At 41.9% G+C, this 20,124-nt stretch overlaps 1 protein-coding gene across 7 annotated transcripts in view; it reads right to left on the reverse strand.

The window, feature by feature from the left end:
• stet (stem cell tumor) overlaps positions 1 to 20,124 on the reverse strand; it is a 364,130-nt gene that overhangs the window by 127,014 nt on the left and 216,992 nt on the right. The window lies entirely within an intron of this gene.

Here is a 20,124-nt window from a genome sequence, read left to right on the forward strand (position 1 = left end):
AAATCACATTAAACATAATTACACAAATAGCGTAAGCAGAAAATGAAATTTTGTATTATTAAACGCAATATTAAAATTCCAAGATAGTGAATTTTAAAAGGCGTTTATTATATAAAAGAAAGAAAAATTTGATACCGGAAAAAATACTCTCAATTCATGAAATTGTTTTCTTAGTAAAATTGTTTTCTACACCGATTTTCTCGTATAAAATTTTTAAAAATAATTTTAGATCTTGAAGACAAAAGCTCTTTGCATATTACTTTTCAATAGAAATAACTGCATATGGAAATAATACAATTAAACGTCAACTGAATAAAATGATGACAATTATGCATTTTTTTTTTATCTGAACTGTCCGGCGAGAGAACAAAGCACTTGCAGTGTTCGCTCAAACTTCTAGCTCACTCGCGGCACGTAGAAATTTGCATGAATCGCGATAACGAGGAGCTGAGGAGAGCTCGTTTGAGAGTACGTTAGGAGGGAATTTTAGAGAGCCGTAATCACCACTGGCTTTGCCGGTGTTGCCCGGAATCGAATCGTGGATTACTCACTCGCGCCAAGTTATAATCCGGTTTCATTATTGCCCTACCAAATATTCTATTCGGCCAGATAGTTCACTGTATATTCGTACAGGCATCTCGCACAGGCATTAAATATGATGTAAAGTTTATCATCGCGCGTTTACGACGCCCTTTGATTAATACAACATTATGTTAACGTATAAACTTTAATACATGATTGCGGTAGATTATAACATTGGTTGAAAATAAATACCGATTTACTATTATTGTTTCTGAAAATTTTTCTACTGTCTACTTTAATAATAAATGCACAGTTTTAAAACATTATAAATCTTACTGAGAGAAAAATATAAATTAGTACGCTGGATCGATTTTAACAACATTAAAAACAAATTAAATTTACACAGCTTTCAAATAAATTATTCATATCTTTCGCAAAATGCGATTATTCAATTAGCGTCAGTTATATTTAATTTACTAATCCTCATCGTTATCCTAGAGACGACGCAATCATGGAATAATAAAACGGTTCCGCTGTTATTCTAATATTTTCGTACTCCACGGATATACGATTAAGAATGTATTATTGACGAGTAAGTGTGTGCAAAATGAAGTGACGTAACTCGAATAGTAACAGTGGGACGATCTAATGTTGGATTAGTCAATAGTTGTTAGTGTAAATTGCGGGATGGTTCTCTTAGTAAAGACTATAGACTGAATTCATTTGCAAGATTAATGGAAGAGAATACTGTCCTTGCCAATGGTATTGTAATATTTCACCGACATACATTGTAAAGACGATGAGTGCACGCGAATAACTCAACCGACAGACGACTCGCCGCCGACGGCGCGCGTCAGTAGTAGAATCCCGTACATAGTCAGCCGCTCGGTGCTTTTCGACGGAACCAATTTCGATAGTAGGATAAAAAGAAAAAAAGTAAGTTAATATTGACACTATCGCAAAAAAAAGTCAAAGAAAGTTTCAATTTAAAGTTCTTTCAGACAACAAAACTTGTGGCGCTTTTTTAAAATTTAAATCAAAATTGCTCGCAGCTTGATTAAAGGAGATAAAAAAGTTTATATAACGCAAATAAAGTAAGATAGTCAATAAAAATATCAATATGTGAAAAAGTTGGACGTAATAAATATTTGATAAAAACTAAACACTGGCACTTTCAAGACTCGTTACGGAATTTTTTATTAAAGTGTCGCGTCTCTAATGGGCCGCACGACCCAAGTTTTTCCCGTCGATTACGATCGAAAAGGTCTGCTTAGCGTCTGCTTTACTCGAGCCGTTATCACTCCACAAATTGTGTTGGATAAGGCTATAGAGAAGCAGCGCAGTGACGAGCTCGAGAAGCGACACACGGAGCGTGGGCGGCGAGCGTGTCAGATTTCGTCGTGCATCAGCGAAACCGGAACGTCGCCCGGCGCCGAAAGCGGGACAAAGGAGAGAGCCAGAGAGCGAGATCAAGAGAGAGAGAGAGAAAGAGAAAAGAGAGAGAGAGAGAGAGAGAGAGAGAGAGAGAGAGAGAGAGAGAGAGAGAACGGAAAGAGAAAGAGAGGCAGAGCGAGAGGCAGAGTACCGGTCGAGAGTACGTTCAAGCACTCGATGTTCGCCCGGACCTTCGACGGTGACCTGACAGCATACGGCAATGGATGCTTCTCAATGAACGGACGTTCGAGAAGGACCATTGGGGACGAGGAGGGAGGAAAGGGCAGAGGGAGAGAAAGCAGAGGTTCGGGACTTCGGAAGCGGACCTACAGAGCCCGCTATGAGGCTGGTTATACACCACGGGCGTCCCGGTGCTCGTTAGCGCCGGTAATTGTCACTTGTTAGGTGCCACGTCCTTCCCTCCTACACCTCCCTCTCCTGCCGGCCTCTACCTCTCTCTTTCGCTCCAGACTTGCGCGATCTACCATTTCCCCTTCACCGGACGGACTCGGCGACTCTCGAAAAGCCCCGACACAGGCGAGAGCTTTTTCGAAAGCACTTCACGACGAAAGCTTAAGACCGATTCAAGACCGACGAGTTCTTCTATTTACCCGCGCCGTCGTCGCTACAACCTCTTTCTTCCCCATTCCCGATCCCTTCCACGCCCTACAACTCGTACACGCCCCGCTTGTTGCACGATCGCGCGAAAAATTGCACGGCCGAAAAGACTGGACGCCGCTCACGGCGACTTTTGTCATGGCAACTGGTTGTTCAAGAACGTCGATCGATTAGCGTCGAACATCTTGCCGACGGAGTGTTTGATTTGTCGGAGGAATGCTAACTCGTTCGAGAAGCGCGTGGAAGATGGGAGGTCGGAATGTACAGGGCGCCAATAGAGTGTTACCGCGATCGAACTTACCCGACAAGATCGACAATAATGCGAGGAACTCACGCCACACCTGCGAGATGATGGGGGATATACAGTGAATTAATCTCGGCGGGTGGTTGAGAGAGACGCGCGTCGAAATATAACATCGAAATAATAGACGGAGCAATGAGATTTAAAATTATCGTGCATTAACGAATAAGCGATTCAATTAATTTGAGCGTATAACTCTTGTTGAAAGTGTAAATTAAAAGTCAACGAGTCTACTGTATAATTTTGAAATAATAATTGTGAACCGCATTATTAATCTAAAGTAATATTTGAGATGGGTCGTTCATTTAAATTTACAGAGAGAGAAAAGTTTTGCTCTCGGGAAAACCGTGTGATTCCATAATTTTTCATCGTCGAGACTCTTTCGGAATGAATTTCCGACTGAATGTGGAACGCGATTTCCTAAAGCTCGCGTCGCACTGCAATGTAACGATCTGTACGACAAGCGAAAGCGGCATTTTTCAGAAGAGTTCTCGTCCGCTCGACAAAGTAGCGTTGCGTAATCTCTGCGAAGTAGAATTAAGAGTTCTGGGCTTATTATTTTTTTCACATCGCGCACATACGCGCAATGCCGGTAGTGTAACGAACAATCCCGACGCAAGAGAGAAGAGAAAAAGGAAATGTAATAATGCATATTTTTGAGAATCGAATATTTCATAAAAAATAATGACATGCGTGGAATTCCTCAGGAATAATTAGAACATTTTTTTTCTTCTATAAAGAATTGACGTAAAAAATGAGAAAAATAGAAAGTAAAAGAGAAATAAAGAAAAAAAAGTATCAAAAAATTGAATAAAAATATACAAATATTCTATGCTTCTAGTTTGAATATGTTATCGCGAAACATCATTAGCCGTCAAAATATAATCAAAATCGGCAGAGTCTAAAATAAGGAATATAGAGCTCTATCAATTCTTCAACAAAAAAATGGCAGAAGCTATTTACGCCATTGTGGACACGCGTCAATATTTTCGGAATACCTTCCTTTGATTCAGCTGTCTGGAACACGGAAGTTTATTCGGAACAAACATACGCGTTTCCAGGAGCGGCGATTTATCCCGGGTACGATCGACGTGAAAAATTAGTGATAAATATTCACGGCCTCATGCGTGCCGCGTACCTTCGGTAAACATCAAACGCAATTCTAGTATCGATATATTCGCAATGCTTCCCTGTTTATATTGCCTTAATAGAAAAAGCACGCCGAATAAAAAATAATACAACGCGTATCGTTTCGCTATATGCGCAATCGGGTAAACGATAATTGTTATCGCGTGGCTACGCTATCAAAATCCGAGAGACAGAATAAACAGAGGTTGTTTGCGCAACAGATTTTTTATGTGAGACATAAATTAATAGAAAAAGTACATAGAATTTTAATGCAAAGCTAATAATAAATATAACATGATGAACAGTTATGTGTATGGTTTATGTATGCAGTGATACGAAATAGCGGTCCGAAATTTCGCGTGCAAACTTTTGCCATGATTTTCTAACAAAGAGCATTGTAGCGAATATCATATAGATTCGAAAAAAATATATTGATTAATCTTACAAGAATATTCAGTTCAATATAATAATTTGATAGAATATCGCTGAACGTCAGAAGATATCGGCAACTTTATTTAACAGATCCATTTCAATGTCATGCAAAAACGCGCCTCGGAGAAAACTCACAAAACATTTCCGTTCGGTGGAGAAAAGCGGCAAAAACTTGTACCAGATTTACAGTGAACCGTTAATAGAAACGTATGAAGGTAATTATCAGATTATCTTTTAAAACAACCGGAAATAAAAAGAGGAAAAGAAGAGTTTATTATTCAAAAGTAAATTCAATCAGAATAAACAATACAGACAGTATTAAATAAACATAAGAAAAAAGAAACTGAAAAGCAATTTAAAAATGCAATAAAACGACAAATAAAATTCAAAAAAGCTCAACAAAATAAATATAAAAATAAAATATGATTATATCGCGAGGTGCTATTATATTCAAACGGTCATATTTATATGTGTTAAAGAAATTAAGTAAGTTGATGAACACAATAGGCAAATAATGATATAAAATAATGATACGTAGGAAAAATGATAACGAAAGCTGCTGAGGACAGCGCTATGAATTACAAATTAGCCAAGTACGTTATTAGAAGCGAAAGATTAACCGTGTTGTGCGCCATCACGAAAATCTGCGCGATCTCGCGCTGGGTGAAAGCGTGCTAGCACGAGTGGACGCGAGGATGAACAAGGGAGAGAGAGTTGTACTTCGTTAGTCCTTCCCTCTCCGCACACCCCCGCCGTGCAGGAGCAGCGTGTTTAAACGTGAAATCGCGCCAATGTCGCTCTGGGTACTTATGCGAACACGCGCTCGTAAAACGTTCCTGGTATTTGGCCGGTTTTGCGCGCGATTTCGCCCAACACGTTCGCCGCGTCGTGTATCGCCAGCACACGCCCCGCGGAAAATCATCCGCCACCGATGGGAAAACGCATTCGACGACGCGGAAGCTGAAAGGGGACGGATGAGAGAACCGAAGAGCGCCGGAGCCGATTCACAATCGTCGCAATCACGGTAATATATGCGCCGATACGCCGATCATTAACACAGGAGTGACGCGAGCGTGCGCGAGAGCAAGCGGATTCGATGATTTCGCCCAATATTACCGCAAATTGCATAAAATCGCGATTAGCTCCGAAAGAAGATTAAGGTTTCAACTGCAACGTGGCCGATTAATAGCAAATTAATTACAAACTATAAATATTATTTACAGATTATATATCTTTCTTATTGTTTAAAAGTTAAAAAAATTGATTTATCACAATGCGGACAATAGGCAATACATTTAGAAGCTCGACCAACGCGAAAATTCATGAAAAATAATGGCATGAAATCCTATTGGAATGCTGCGCACGGTATTGTCTCTTTTACCGTTATATTTTATGCATTACCGAGAAGGATAATTAAATATCAGGAGGCTTAACACAAATAAAACGTTCCGGGGATGATACGGTGCGCTCGTAACGAATTATTAGTGCGGTTAGCGCGAGCAGAGGGCGATTGATCGAGCGTGCGATCGCAAACAAAGTGCAGCGGCATCCGAATATCCAAGCGATTTATCTCGCCAGTATTATGCAATGGCCCAAATTAGCAGAGCGTTATGTTGCGCGCATCGACGTTCGTAGATTTATCAGTTTCGCCCGCGTTCCTTTACTTAAATTCGCGCGCCCTCCGCTGTTGCGGAAATTTCGCTAGTTAAATTTTTCAAACTTAACATTTTCCAACTAAAAGTCCAAATTCTGATAAATTAATAAATAACATGCGGTATTTTACCGCAATTTTGATGAATTTTGTCAATTTTGCATAATCTCGCTCCTAAACATGCCTCGAGCGTTACGCGAAATTCACCGGCCGAATTTACCTGACTTTCACGCTGGTCAGCGCGCGTGCACGGCGAGAGGCAGGCGTGCGTTTTCAGTTTTCTCCCTCCCTTTCTCTCTCTCTCTCCCTCTCTCTCTCTCTCTCTCTCTCTCTCTATCTATCTCGTAATTCAGGATTATTCGTGCGTGGCTCGCGATGACCGCACGCATAATAATTACCGCGATGCCGCGGTGGAGTACGTTTTTGTAATTCGATATTTAGGGTCGCGCGCCGCGCCCTCATCGGGCGGGGCACATCCGGGGCGTAATTCCGCATTCAATATGGTTCACCGTCGTCGGCACCATAAATTATCGCTAGATTCATACGCCGAGTGCCGGCTCGAACGAGAGCGGCAGTAATGATGTCGCGAGATGATTTTCGATTGTTTCCCGCGTTCGTGACTTGAAACGAACCCGACCGCGACCTTTACTTCGTGGTTCAGCGTGAAAACTTGAGTAGCTTTCCGTGTCGGATTAAAAGCGAGAAAAGTGTAAACCTCGGTGAAATAAGGTCCGATAAAGTCACCCTACATGAGATGTCTATCATAAAAAACTACCGTAAGAAATGTGAAGAGGGGTTATTGCAAACGACCGTGGAAACATTTACAAAGTTTTAAATTTATCATCGATGGACCTCGTGAAATACGACACACTTAATGCCTTCGGAAATATTTGTAACTTCCGCGTATTGGGACCATATAAAATCGATTCGACACAGCTGTATGTTCTCTCCTCGGGAAAGAAAACTGCTCAGACCAGAATATAGTCTAACCCAGACGGCTGTCAAATCTATATAACGAGAAGTATCCGGGAAGCGATTAATTATGTGAAAAGTTTTGTGCGAATCTCGCGATTGCGGCAAAACTTTTTTTTAAATCTCACGTGTAAAAAGAATTTTAATTTTAAAATCATTCCTCAATTAATCGGTAAAGACAAACGCATTAAAATTATTTTTCTAATTGTCTGTAGAGTATTAAAAATTGTAAATCGCGCTCAGAAAATTTGCATTTTCTAGAATCTTTAATATTTTTCTCAGACACGTGTTAAATGCGTAGCATTATTTTTTCCTATATTCTCATATATACGTTCTAACATATTTGGATTTCTGTAACTATATACGTTATCCGCAAATTTTCTATAAAAGAATCATGTCCATCATAAAACGAAATCCTTAGGTAGACGCAAATTCGAGGCACGCACACGCGTCCGCAAACGCACGCTTGCATCATCGTAGACATGCATTTTATACATTTTCGAGAGACAGTCTCAATCCCAGCGTACAACAACTCGGAATAAAAGTTCCGTATTTTCCTCGTATAGTCTCCTTACCCTCTCCTCCGCGACGCTGCCTAACCCACCCATAACAGAATCTCGTCCAAGTAAAATACTCGGTAGACACTACGGCTAAGTAAATACGCGAATGGGCTGCATTGAATTTGCGAATCCGCAAATACCGGCGCGACATACGGAAATTTTTGCACATTGGAATGGATATTATCGTCGGCTAAAAAATTCCCGAATATAACCATCGAGAATTTCGGTGGATGATAATTTTATCCGCGCAAATCACAGCGAGAATAAAATCTTTGTATTTTCATTATTATTATCATAACACGGCATGAGTTATATTGATAAACATAATAATCACATAATTATCTCATTTCTGTATTTCTATAATCATTCATTGTTATCTGCAACTTCTTTCAAACTTATGAAACCGTTCTGAGAATTTATAAATTTAGATTTTGTGTTAAGAAAAATACAAACAAAAATACCTTTTCGCATTTCTTTGTGAAAAAAGGTGTTGTATTCGCATGTAAATGACGGCGTATTACATTATCGACACGGGTGTGTAATTAATTGTTGACGATAAACTGTAACATACACGCTCAATTGCGAATTGACCGAAACATCGACAGTTTGTCAGTCGGATGTGGGTCGCCGCAATAATTTCTGACGTGTTTCGCGCGCCCCGACAATAACGTATCGTCCCGGCGTAAAACGGATCCGCGTAATGCCGACAAATCGAGGTGTGTAAAGCATAATTGATCATTAATGACAAATGACTGTCAGTGACTCTATCGTAGCGTTGGCCGTGTGTCTACGTAACATTGCCGCTAAATATGACGATTTGTCAATTTTGCGCTCGTTGCGCAGCTGCGTGTAAATGCATGATTGACGACTCCCATGTGAGTGTTTCTATTTTTTAAACTAGTTCCGACGATCCGATTACCGCGATCGATCACCTTTCAAGTCCCGACTGATTAAATTATATCGCCATTCGTCGATTCGCGATATTCACGTTTGTGCTTTTGCTTGCAGATATCGTAACGTGAATCTAAATGATTCGTCTAGAAACCGATAAATCAATAATACATGACATTTATGTGTGTGTAAAATTTTTCTATATAATTTATCTGCTTAAATAAACTTAAATAATAAAGCTGTATACATAGCAATAATTGAAATTATTATTTTATGTAATTTATGAAGCATATTCTTATATAAATATATGCAGAGTGAATAAAGTATATTTTCATTATAAATTTACAGTGATAATACCTCAACAAGTAAACTTGTATATTGTTTAAAATTTAACATCATAGATAATGCACGTCAAACCAAATTCACGAGAGATATGAAATTAAAAATTACAGACACATTTCACTATAATAGATGTATTATTTCAATCATCATTCACATACGATTTCTCCGAATCCGGCGAGACAGACGCGACGCCGAAAAAATACTTGCGACCTCGAAACCTATTTTTTGGATCGCGAGAGCTCCTGTCGCATAAATAAACGGCGCTGCCGATTAATCTCGCGACGATACAATCGCTGACTAACGACCGGGAATTAAGACTGTTTTATCGTAAATCAAAACCCCTCTTGTTACACGCGGGATGATACCGTCACGTACGATCACTCGTATACATATTACAGACGGAACGTTATCCGCTGTGTGCAAATAACGAACGAGTTTTTTGTCTATCGCGTGCTTTCGTTTCGTTTAGCACCTGAGACGAACCCGAAAAATCCGACCTTCACATTTCCACGCAAAAATAACACGGTTCGCGTTAATGTATCAAATACGCAAATAATTTATTTCTTACGCGAACCAACTTCATCACTTGTCTATTATTCCAAAATTTATCATATATGAATTCACACCATTAGAGAACAGAAGAGGCAATCGATTCAATTGCGTATTTCATTGGAGCAAGATTAGGCAGTTGGTATATGCGCCAACATGACTGTTCAAGGATTATTCATCGAGAGATGGTTAGCTTTTACATGCCATTAAACAAATGTGGCCAATTTGATCCTACCTGCAGTAACGGAATAAATATTAATGGACCGCGAACACATATTGACTACGTTTACGACTAACCGATTACGCAATTAAAGTCTAATTAAATGGCTGAATACATCACGATATGTTGATTATAAAGATTTAATATCTCTGATGTGTGTTGTCGCGCTCGAATCGATTGCATTTAAATTTTTTATCGCATGTAAGCAGCTTTGACATTTTGCACAATTTATATAATACATTCACCGTCCCACGGGCGCATGTGATTCACTTAGATTATACATTCATTAACGAATGATTAAGTTAATCATTTAAAGCAACTCTTTTTGCGGCCAATAAACGCAAATAACATTCAGCGCCCGCTTTACATCATATTTGCTTCATTAATATGTGCACAAAAATGTTTATGTACATACGTAAAAAGAGTCACATGTGTCACCTGCGGACAGTAAATACATTATCTATATATATTCCTTGAAATGAAAATAGATGTTTTTCTCACGCTTCAAGGACGTAAATGACGATCCAAGGGAGAGAGAAGAGAACTTATCGGAGGATTTCATTAAAAACACGGACACGTTTTACTAGTTTCCGCTGTAAATAATATTCCAGAGATCCGCTTCCGAATACGACAAAGTCGTACGGCGAAGCGATCGTCTTGCACCATTGAGATAAAATATTCCCAAAGACACTCCACGTGATTCGTATAAAATTGCTAGGCAAACCTCGTAGGCAGGGTAAAAGTACCGAGTGGCACGCGCCGTGGAACTGTACCACCGTCGAACTATCGAAGAGATTTACGAATCCACAGTGAATCGGCCGAGTAATAAGCTTACGTGCGACGTGAATTATTGAAAGGGACATGTAACCGATGAATGTGTGCGTTTCGCGATATATCGTTAACCGATACGCGCGGAATACGTCGCGAAAAAATTCAGTGGCAAACTTACGACAAAAGCTTATGCAAATATTAACGTTAAAAATTGAACAATGGCTACTTCTGGAAGTTGAAAGAATGTACGACAGAGCGAACGATATTTGTTTTTTCTACTTCTAAATATTTCTGTTTTTCTCCGAAAGAGAAAAATGACATTTCTAAAACATTGATGAGTTGTTATCATATGTATACCGAAAATCGAGGTACAATTTGCAACTATTTTCTTCCGCAACCGGGCGAACCAGAACAATACGAATCGATGTCGACCGAGATTCTTGTTGACATTTCAATCGGGCAATATTTATTTTGTTATCGTTCAACATGTTACAAGCTGTACGTCAAATACAGCTAATCTTTTGAGTGCCAATTCCACGAATGTAACGTTACGAGTCATCTGTCTGAACGATGACTTCAACGTGATTACAAAACATTTCGGAAGTCTCTCTCTCTCTCTTCGGGTCATTTAAACTTTAAATATAATATTCATCAAAGATAACTGTTTGAATCAAAATTATTTGTTTCCGTCAGTGTATATCGTGTCGCGTGTTATATAATCTGCACAATCTCCTAAGAACTATTCGAAAAACTATTCTTGTACAATCCTTCTGTACGAGTTTCGGTTCTGGTGACGCATGCGACACTTTTCACTGTCGTCGCGGCCTTGACACTCAAAGGATTATACAATGTGCCAATCGATCGCGCGAGTTCGTCGTCCTTCCTTCATGCCGCGAGACCGATCGTTCAAAACACTCGGTATGCCCACGTTGTAGTGAGTGAGATAGAAAGAAATACTGCTATATTTACATGATCGACGTGTGCTGCGGTCTGTCCGACTCGCCGGCATTGCGGTGATGGCGGTTGTTGCTGTTGTGGTTGTTGCTATTGCGGTTATTGCCGCCAACCCCGCCGCTTAATCCTTGCACCTGTGCACTAGTCGCGATAGTAGTCCTCGCCGGTTGCCGGCTCGCGCTATCCTTCAGTATCTTCTTTGCGCTCAACGGCATCGCTGTCACGCACATCGTTCCGCGCGTTGTTGCTGGCAACACTTGGTCGGTGGCACACACACTGCGAACTCGTGAGCTCGACACCCCGCGCGAGGGAGAGTACGCGATCTCTCAGCTCGGCCAAGACATCCGGACCGACGACGCCGACGGCGCCGACGACAATGACGACGACGACGACGCCGGCGGAAACGGCGGCGAGGACGACGCGATCTTAACGCGACGTCCTACGCGACGCGACGGTGCGCGAAACAGTGTTCGCCCGCTCGAATTCGCAGGTCCGCCCGTGCCGATAGCGAGCATCAACGCAAAGTTGGATGCGCTTTGACGCCGAAGGAAGGAGAGAGACGCCGAAGAGAAGATGTTTGCGCGCACGCGAACCGCAACGATGACGGGTCTCTCGCCGTATGATTATCCGCGCGCGCGTGTAAATAATACAACTTTCGTGTCTGCAACGTATACGCTCGCAAGTCCCACCTCGTGGCGCGCCGCGGGCCTACTGAGTGACTGATTGACTGAGTGACTGCCGCGAGCCTCGAGCCACGAGCTGCCCTGCGTGGGTGCACACGCGGTCTCGGGCGAACGACGGGGCTAGCGGCACGTCGATTGGCTCGATCCAGGGGCAAGCCCGCATAGTGGGGTGTCATGGGCCAATAGGGCGCCGCAGTCGCCGGAGAGACCCTTTGCTAGTCACAGCCGACACTCGGTCGCGAGCCGTCGCGCCGTGCGTATCGTGTGCTTTGCGTGTTGTTCGGTTCTGCCTTTAAAAGTATCATCCTCCACTTCTCGAAAAACCAACTTCGCATATCGCGCGCAGGTGTTTCTTTCAGTGTTATTGAAAGATCGAATACGAGATGGGGAGGGGGGGGGGGGGAAGAGAAATCGATTCAGAGTGCCTCTGACGATTAGAGAATGTTCCTTCTCTAAATTCCTCGGCTTTCTCTCTTCGCATTCGCGCGTGTGATCGATAACGAGAAGCTCAAAGCAGGAGTCGGGTTATACGCCGCGGAGCGAGTGTGTTCTTCTGGGAATATCGCCACACGAGCAATTCTGATTCCGAATAGCTGGCTTGTATTTCGCGTCACGATACATCCCAGAATTCTCCGTGTACTGCGATAGTGTCAGTGTCGCTTTGTAGATGTGATCGATTACCTTCCCTATTTTACTCCCGATTATGCTCGTTTTTTCGTATACAGCATAGTGCAAGTGACTTGGATTTCTATAGATAATTATGTCGCTGTAAATTTTCTCCCAACGTCGCGTGCTTTAGTCTCGTACTTCTCGATAAATTATGTTCATTTCAGATATTTATCTTTCGTTGACATTGCCGTGTATCTAGTATATTATCGGAATATATTTTACTCAAAATACATTCATTCGCGTATATCCAAATTTATACTTTCATCGAAAATACTTGTGTGTCGCGATTGTAAAAATGTCGTGGCATTCAAGCGTATTCATCAAAATGTTATTTTCTATGAAATTTTATGATTGTCACGCTATATCGATATTTATTGCGATTGGATACAAAATACTGTCCTTCCTTCAACACACGGAAATGATCGATGTTGCGCCGATTGACAGATGCACGCGTCATCCGTGTTAAAAGTGCTCCTCGCATCGAATTTTACCTGTTTTCCATTCAAATGTTGCTTGGTACGACAACGACGGCACATTTCGTCGTCGTTACGATCGTCGTTTTACGAGTCTTGTCCCGTAAAACTTTTTATTGTTCCATCAATCGTCGGGTATACATACATTCTCGCGCGGTTTAAACAGATGTCCATATCTTTAAAATCCGACAACTACTTCTCGTTGAGTTTAACAATTTACAATATTGTCGGTGCGTAGAGATTTAACCGAGAAAATAGAAAAGAAAGAATAGAGACAATTTTACAAATTACATTTTATATCTAAATTTATATATTTTCAAATGATGGAATTAACTCTAAGAACGGAAAGGACGCTAATTTCTGCGAGTTATACCGGCTTTTAACGCTTAATCTGTTTTAATATCGTTAAATTCACTGAGGATAATCTGCTGCCGAATTGTTTGAACAATTTAATAAAGACATTGTATATCGGCACGTACATCTCGCTGTGACTCTTAGCCTTTTATTTCACGTATTTAATCGTATAAGTCTTCTTCAATTAATTTAAAGAATTACATACAATTCTTTATAAATAATCAATTGTGACGACTGAATAGGAAAACAAAATATTGAACAAGCGTATCGGTTCTCGTATTCATTTTTCTTGACAAGATATTGTCAGGCGAGCTGTTATCGCGTTCTCTGATAGAATGTGACATAATGAACGATTGCATACACTTGTGCCCGATGGATGTTTGGAATGGCAATTTGAAGTCTTCGAATAAATCTTTGTTACGTCTCGTTTTCGAGATTTAGCGATACGTAAAAATAAACGGCGGTAATATTCACATAAGATCGACCGCCTTAGGCTCGTTCTGATTTATAGCTCGAAGTGCATTTCCATGCATGCAATTACACGCGATTCCCATACGCGCGCGCGAAAATATCTCTGGAGATATTAATTCTGTGATTTCTATGCGCTTCTCTGGGACGCGCGATCGGCCGCGTCGTTTTGTATACGTCGATTGAAATGTAAATGGAGAAAGAATATCGATAACAGAGAGACGTATTCTCATATCTCGTGAAGATTTTTTTTCCCCGTTCGTGCGTTTTTCTATCACTGCTAACGGCATTAAGGTTCGTATGAACGTCGCAATGCGCAGAAAACGTCACGCGAAAATATCCTGTTATCTATAATATAAATTATATACATTTGTCGCGGATCTGAATATACTTAATTTTTCATACTACTAATTAGAAAAGTTATATTTAAAATAATTTTTATATTTTTGTAATAATTTTCCTACCGGGTTTTTTTCCTGCAATAAATTGACTGTGAAATGTAAGATTTTATATCATTTAATTTTCTCCGGCTTTTAATAATAACTAAAATAAAAACGCTTTTTCGCAGAATTGTTCACCAAGTATTATATTAACTTCTAAGAAAATATTACAGAATTTTATCAAAGATCTCTGAGTGGACGTAATAATACCAGAGGACATCAAAGAATTATATGAATGCAATAAGGAGACGAATTACGTCGCTGTCCGCAATTTTCCGGAACTCGCGTAGAATAAAGACCGCTGCTTAGCTCGAAACGTCGGCGTTCATTCTACAGAGCTACTTTGCGATCGCTCATCCGAGCCGAGCACAAACGTTTGAAAGAATGATTTGGGAGCGCAACGACTGCACGAAACGAAATAAATTACAGGGCAAGGCCGAGGCCCGTAATCAATGCTTCGAAATGTCAAATGCAGGTTTTTACAGGATCCACCGACACATCTGGATGGCAGCATCGGTAGCCCTGCGTGTACCTGCCAGGACACGACCGGCGAACATTGTTCATCCTTCTTGCTCTTCCACGCTCCGTTTTTCAGGCGCGCACGCATGCCGGAGCTGACCAGGTGCGGATTTCCAGACCTCCTCCTGATGTCTCGCGACCTCTGTCGCTCCCTTAAATACGTCTTTCACAATCTGGTAGAGCGCCCTTTGCCGCACACGGCCCCTTTATATCGCCTATTAACTTTGGCGCTCCACAATGTGTGCTCGCCGCGATGTTATCGTATAGCGAAGGCCTATCGTCGACAGCGAAATTGGATTTGACGGGATCTTTCAACGGACGAGTGATCACGTGTAAAAGTTACACGGTGATTAAATGGGGGATCGAAAAACGATACGGGAAACGTCTCGGAATAGACGATTACGATTTCTATTACGATTTCTTGCACAAATCTGGACTTTCTCATAAAGAAAAGCTCACGAATCTATTATCCTCCGCAATTTTTCAAGAATTAAATGTTTTGACGAATAAACTTTATTTTAATTAACATTATGTGCTTCTTATTTTACTGTTATTTTAATTATATAAAGAATTGATATATAAGAATATAGATAATCTACACAGCGCTTTTCTGCTAGCGCCGATATTTTTCATCTCAAATAAAACTCAGCTTGGTACTCGCCGACTTGATAATAAATGACTGCGCCAGCTTTCGCGCAATGCGAACGGAATATCTTAAAATTTGTGGTCTACTGTCTGCACGAAATTCATAGATATTCACACTTCAAGATGAAAATTATGGAAGATTTGCGGATCTACAAATGAACGCGCTTACTCATTACTATCGCTGATTTCCCGAGGAAGCAAAGCAGTGCGGATCCGCTACACCGCCGGAAAATTAAAGAATGTAAATTTAATTCTATCGTTGTTTCTCACAGCAAATGAAAAAATACATACCAAATATTCGTCTCGCAAAATTTCAACCAGTGCAGCTTTTTTACAATTTTCATTATATGTATTAAATTTTTTTTGTTTGAAGACAAATAAAACGGCAGATTGACGCCAATTTATTCAGATTAATTGATTCTACTGTAGTTATATTATCATTCAATTTATTAAATATTTAAAAATCCAATAATATGAACAAATCAAATTTAAATTAAAAAATCTGACATGTGTTTTAGACACATTAAGTTTGAAGACTTATTTATGTTCCGCACTGATTGTTGATTTTTCCCGTATCTTTCATGTATTTCATATCGGTGAGCTCGTGCTGCTACAGATCCTTAGTGCATCGGCATTATATCATTATATGTATGCCAGTGATCAACTAAGATGACGAATATAAAAAAAATGACCACAGCTTTTGCCAGAGAAGATCGGAACAGCTTCCAATTTGCCGGCTTCTCTTTTCCGCTCCAAGCGATTTTCGACGCAGGACGCGGTCCTTTGATGCACGACAATGAGCGACGGGCCTTTCATAATGCAGCCGAACGACGACAAAGTCGACTTCGGCAACGGCGACAACGAGTTCGTCATCGTCATCACTGAACATCTTTAAATCGCGCGGTAGGTAAGCAAGCGAGGAAAAAATTGGAGCCTCCTCTGGAACGCGCGCGCGGGCGGGCTCCGTTTGAATGGCGTCCGGCATATTTCAAAAACGACAAATATTTCCCCCAAAAAGTGTTATTCATGCCGCCACTAAAAACGGACCGCCCTACAATCCACGTTCCGAGGGCGAAAAACCTGACTAACCGCGTGAAATTGTTGCGGAAATCGGTTTACCAGATTTCTTCACGGGTGGACTCCGTTCCAAAGTAATTGAGTCATCGGCCATATGGTGGATACGAGAGACGGAAATAACTTTTCAATGTATATTCAGAAATTTAAGTAATTGTTTCGACACCGAAGACTTTTCTTAATTATTCGACAATAATGTTCCTGCAAACTGCAAGCAATTTACGGCGCGAATTTTTAATCGTTCAACAGACTTTTTGTAAGGAAAATGCGGCCGCGTTGTTCTCGAAGTTACCGCCGCTTCGGCGAAAACACCCGCACGCTCTTTCTGAAAGTACGAGCCACGGCGAGCGTGTTAAAAGCGCGAAATAATTACGCTCCGCTCCCGGTGGTTTGTATAGCAGTTACATGTGTGTGCGCGCGCGGTGGAAAGGATGGCGAAGTGGTTTTCCGTGAGAGCAGAAGCTCATCGTCGCGTCGACGAGAAGCGCGAACGAGCGCATAACGGCTGGATGACGCTCTCGCGAAAGCGAAAAATGGAAGCGCGCGACGGGTCGACAAAGGGCCGAGGCCGGGTGAGAAACGCGCGCACGACGAGCTCCCGCAATGTGTGTAACTGGGTCTTTTTGTGCAACCATCCCAGTCCGCCTTGCAAAATGTCCGCTTCGAGTTTGTTAAGCGAGAGCGAGCGCCGACAGAAAGGTGGAAGAGGTGCCGCGGCATTCCGGCTCTCTTTTTCGCGACGAAATGATGATATTCGGCGGAATGAAAATCGGCCGTTGGAATCGTGAGAATTTTCCATCCGTCTAGAATTTCTAGTTCGCTTCGTATAAAATGCCAAAGTTTGTCGAAAGTGTAGGTTAATCGCGACTTTTACGGCGCGCATCCCGACTCCACGGATTTTGACGATTAAATATTAATGTCGGCGTGCGCTCCACCCGAACAGCTGTTGCGATTCGTGTTGGAGAATCTCAAGAACCTCGATGTCTCTCTCTCTCTCTCTCTCTCTCCCACCACGTTGGAACCTTATGACCAATACGGTTCTCCTGCAAGACATATCGCCCGCTATAAAACACCGGCGCGGCTAGGTTTTCCAGGTATGTCAGGTGCATGCGAGCTCCCAGGGGTGCGAGTGAAGAAGTCCCACCTTTTCGCGAGTCAGCGGTGAAATTTACATACTCTTCGTCGCGTTAACGTAACGGAGTGCGCGCAAGGAAAGAAGAGAGAAACACAGAGAGAGAGAGAGAGAGACGACGACGACGACGGGGAGATACGCGGTACGCGATCGCGGAAGCGGTCGGAGATGACAAAAGGGGCGAGGAAGGGAGAGAACGGGGTGGCGATGGCGCGCCCGAGACTTAAGGGTTGTACTCACACCGAATTCCAAGCATGCGCCCGGTACCTGCTCGGAATATCGTCTCGTCATATTTCCGTCGTAACGCGTTGAATCCCCACCCGTCCGAACAACCCTCCTGTCCCCGCTAAGCGCGACCGCTTGACACGAGACGATATTTTATTTGCAAAGAGCCCTGCAGGTTGCCGCTTCTTCTTATCTTGTGTGCACAGGAATTCCTCTCCGCGACGCGGCACAGGCGGGGCGCGGCACCTAGGTTTCACGACACTCATCATACTCCCGCCTCTTTCTTTCTCTCCTTCTTCCGCGAGTCTCTACTTTTCATTTGTCTTTCTATCCTCGTTTGGCCTCTCCCTTTCTTTCTCCGTTAGTTCTCTATTCAGAAGATTGTAACTTTCGAAGGTTAAAGCTAATAATTTTTTAGTAATCCCAACAGAAAGCAAAGCGTCTTAAAAAAAGGGCTTTTATTCTATCTTCGGAATTTATAACAAAATTTTTAAATTGGAAAATAAAAAGAAATATTTCTAAACAAAGTTATTATCCGGTAAGCCGTGACAGCTGAGAGCTTGAAACTTCAGTTCCATCAGTTTTCATATAGAGCCGTCCCTGTTTCTACTTCAAAGTCTACCTCGCACGGCCTATCTCTTGTAGGTGTCTTCTCCGTCTCGTTTTCTCATTCTCCCCCTCACTTTTTCCTTCTCGCTCCGTCGAGCACCACCTCCATCTCTTCTTTCGTGCGGGCGATACGATGAATTATTTATGAATAGCACCCAGGAACAAGTCGAATCGACCACGCTCGAGAGACTCGGCGCGGGCGGCGTCTTCTCGATGCCCGATACATATCCGAACCTATTCATCTTATCGAACTGACCCGCAGGGAAAAAAAAAGGAATTAATATCCTCGGACTCGAATCGGCGAAACAAACACGCCTTCGAGATCACGAGGTGACATCGATACGCACGCGCGCGTCGCGGTATTATATTATAATACTATAAATAGATAGATAGCGCCGAATGCGCCTTGATTTAAATTGCATACCAAATATTTCGTCACGTACGTTTGCAAATTACGCTCGAAACTGCATCGCGCCGGTGACGTCAATAAATTGTGTTATTAAGCATTGCGTTTATTAATCCCGTCACGTAGTAGCGATTATATTGTAAGTTGTATTGACGAACTCGTTGGACTCGTTAAATGTATGATTAACGGCGAACGATATCATTGATTACAGCAATAATCCGACAGCATAGCTGTTGCGATAACACCTCGCGTTCAATTTATATCTTCGTCTCGCGGAAATTTCTCTCTCAGTTTTTCATACTTGCGTCACTTTCCGAAACAAAAGAGAGAAAAGAAGAAACGCTATTGCAAAGTGTTTAACAGCGTGGAAGTGTGTATCGGTAAATAACGACGTCGTTACACTTGTAATTTTGCGGCGCGTAAAAGATGCAAGTGAGAAAGGCACGGGAGAAGGAAGTGGGATCGTAGGATCAAGTCGTAGGAAGCAGGAAGATGTTGATGTTTCGCAGGTCGTACAATGTGCGGAGGTATGTTGCTACCTTCTCGGGGTTCTCTCGCATGGGTAACGATGCGCAGCATAAAATGCACAGCAGAAATACTGTAAGAACGGTCGTCCTCGTCCGCGTCACCGTTGCCGTCTTCGTCGTCGTCACGTCGGATGTTCCGTCGGAATAATAAAATGCAGGGCTTCCTTCGCCTCGCGTCTTCGTTTTGCGCGCATTCCTTACATCTTTGTACGTCTTTCTCGCCTCCCGACGTCGCGAGATAAAAGAATCGGTTTATCCCCATTTCGACCTATCACGCTATCTCAACCCGAATGTACGTGGTATTCGCAAAGAAGCGTTTCGGAGCGCAAGATTCACGATCAACTTTCCTTTATCTATTTATCCTATCTTCATATATTTAATCACGATAACTTTAGTGACGTTAGTTAGTAAGCAACCACAATGTATAAATCAAATTATTTCTCATATCTTAATATACCATGCTTGTCTCTCCCAGAGTTTCAAAAATTTCAAAAGTTTATCGGATCAGCTATCAATCAAATCCTTACAATCCTTAGTGAGAAAATTCAAATAAAA

The sequence above is a fragment of the Linepithema humile genome, chromosome 6 (assembly GCF_040581485.1).
Source record: "Linepithema humile isolate Giens D197 chromosome 6, Lhum_UNIL_v1.0, whole genome shotgun sequence".
Classification (NCBI taxonomy): domain Eukaryota; kingdom Metazoa; phylum Arthropoda; class Insecta; order Hymenoptera; family Formicidae; genus Linepithema; species Linepithema humile.